The sequence below is a fragment of the Colletes latitarsis genome, unplaced genomic scaffold, assembly GCF_051014445.1.
Source record: "Colletes latitarsis isolate SP2378_abdomen unplaced genomic scaffold, iyColLati1 scaffold0025, whole genome shotgun sequence".
Taxonomy (NCBI): Eukaryota; Metazoa; Arthropoda; class Insecta; order Hymenoptera; family Colletidae; genus Colletes; species Colletes latitarsis.
In genome coordinates this window covers 105,001-107,500 of record NW_027488375.1, presented here as the reverse complement: position 1 = coordinate 107,500, position 2,500 = coordinate 105,001, and the positions used below count along the sequence as shown (strand labels likewise).

Here is a 2,500-nt window from a genome sequence, read left to right as displayed (position 1 = left end):
TGAGGTCCGGGATCTGAGTCTGGAGATCCTGAGGATTCTCGAGGAGGACAGCATGGCTCCGACTCTGCAGGAGGGCAACAGACTGCCACGGGTCTTGAGTATGAGATTATTGCAGGAGGTGGAGGTGGAATCGTCTCCTCCCTCACTTGCTTGAGACGGGTTTCCTCAATAGCTCGAACGGTTCCCGCTATCGCTTGAGAAGCGTGAGTAACCTGTGAGGCAAATTCTGACATTTGGGCCTGATGGGCTGATTTTTCGTGAATCAAAGATTTATGAGCGGTGGTCCTCAAAGGATCGGCGGATATTATATCCTCGTTCCATGTGCCAACCCATACCTCCTCGCGGTGGGGACCGGGCAACGTTGCGGGTCGGCAATCCAGCCGCCTCGCAACGGCCAACAGGGCTCTGGCTTCAAACCTCCGGGGGGTTGCCTTCCCGTCGGGGGTTCATTCAGTAGGCCCGATCGAAACGCGAAGTATGACCACTAGCCGGCGGGGGCCTCGGCCCGCCGGCCCTACTGATCCAGTAGATTCCCGCGACTCTTCCCCTTCTCCCGAACCCGCGCCCCAGCAGCGACCTCGGCGAACCCGCGTTGCCGTAAATGCGCCCCCTGCCAGACCACCAGACGGGGCTCGCGCTCTACGGTCACGCCCTCGTATTGAGCAGGCTCCGGTTCCCGAAGTGCCAATTCAACCTTCGGGGGCGGGAGCCTCCTCGGCTCAACAGTCCATTCAGCGCGCAGAACACCAGTGCCTTCATTGCCCCAGGTCCTTCCCAACCGCCATCGGACTCGGACAGCATATGCGTCACCAGCACCGAGAGGCCTACAACGAGGGGATCAACGTTGAGAGAACGAGACGAGCGTGGTGTGATGAGGAGCTCCTCCTTCTGGCTAGAGAAGAGGTTACCGCGGCACGCCGCGGTGTACGCTTCTTGAACCAGCACCTTTTGTCGATTGTCCCTAACAGGACACTCGACTCGATTAAAGGTGCGCGGAAGAGACCGGCGTATCGGCGGCTTGTAGCAAATTTGCTACAAGAGGTTGCCGAAGCCGATGAGTCATCATCCAGCGATGGCTATCTCTCCGCGGAGGAGGTTGCACAAGCTCCTCCCCGTATCACGCCACCCAGAAACAGAACGTCATTACCTAGGCCAGACGGTCAGTCACCCGTGGATATATTTGTGGATCCGGCTCCGCGATTGGCTACCCCTCCATTGATTGAGGTGGTAGCCAATATCCACGGGTGGAACTCAGACGAGTTAGTGCGACTGGCACGCGAACACCTGATGGGTAATGACGTTCTTGCCGGCGTCTCGCGTTGGCTCGAAGTTTCCTTCCCTTCGGGCCCTTCTCTCGGCGTTGATCAGGCTAGAACGACACCAATTAGACCGCGCTGGGTTAATCCTAACCGGAAACAGCGGCGGAGGCAAGAATATAGTCGCATCCAACGCATGTTCCGTAAGGACATGTCACGTGCGGCTAAGGAAATCTTGGACGGAGCTGAGAACGAGGTTCAGATCCCTGATGTGGCCACAATGGCAGCTTTCTGGGGTCCCCTCGTATCTCAGCCTTCAACACCTGTCCGTCCTGGATTTCCCACCCCGCCTAGAGCGGAAGTTGCCTCCGTGTGGGCCGCAATTTCCATCGAGGAGGTATCGTCTATTACGATACCCCTCAATGCGGCCCCCGGTTTGGATGGTGTCTCTCCGCGTTTGTGGAGATCGGTGCCACCCTCGTTGCGAGCCCTCTTGTACAACATCGTGCTAAGTGTTGGTCGTTGGCCCCCGTCGGTTCTCGCTAGTAGAACCGTTTTCATTCCGAAGGGGGTCGACGGACCGACGGCCGCGGATTTCCGACCTATTTCTATCGTGTCAGTTGTCGTTAGACAACTGCACCGCATCCTAGCCCAGCGATTACGCCAGCTGGGACTCGTCGATTTAAAGCAGCGATGCTTTGACGACGGGTGTGCCGAGAACGTTGCTGTCCTGGCGACCATCATTCAGGACGCGCGGAGGAAGTTGAGAGAGGTTCATATTGCCTCTCTCGACGTGGCAAAAGCGTTTGATAGCGTTAGCCACTCCGCGATCAGTGACGTTCTCGAGCGCCTAGGATTGCCGGTCGGATTCCGACGGTACGTTCGGGATGTATACCAACACGGTGTGACGACCTTTGAGTCTCGTGGTCAGCGTTCGGAGTTCTTCCAATTAGGAAGAGGGGTTCGTCAGGGAGACCCACTGTCGCCAGTACTCTTCTGTCTCGCGATAGATAGAGTGCTGGCGTCTATTCCACCGGGTGTGGGATATGTGGTCGGAGAGCAACGCGTCGCGAGCATTGCTTTTGCAGACGATGTGCTGCTCTTTGCGACCACTAAGTGGGGCCTCCAGACCATCCTAGACCGTGTAGAGTCGGCAGCAAGGGAGTATGGCTTGGCTCTCAATGAGCGGAAAAGTTCGGTCCTGTCTATTGTGCCCTCAGGCAAAGAAAAGAAGGTGAAGATCA

The 2,500-nt window shown here is 57.2% G+C and overlaps 1 pseudogene; it reads left to right on the top strand.

Moving 5' to 3' along the window:
- The window catches only part of LOC143350725 (large subunit ribosomal RNA), an 8,937-nt pseudogene that overhangs the window by 3,374 nt on the left and 3,063 nt on the right, over positions 1 to 2,500 (top strand).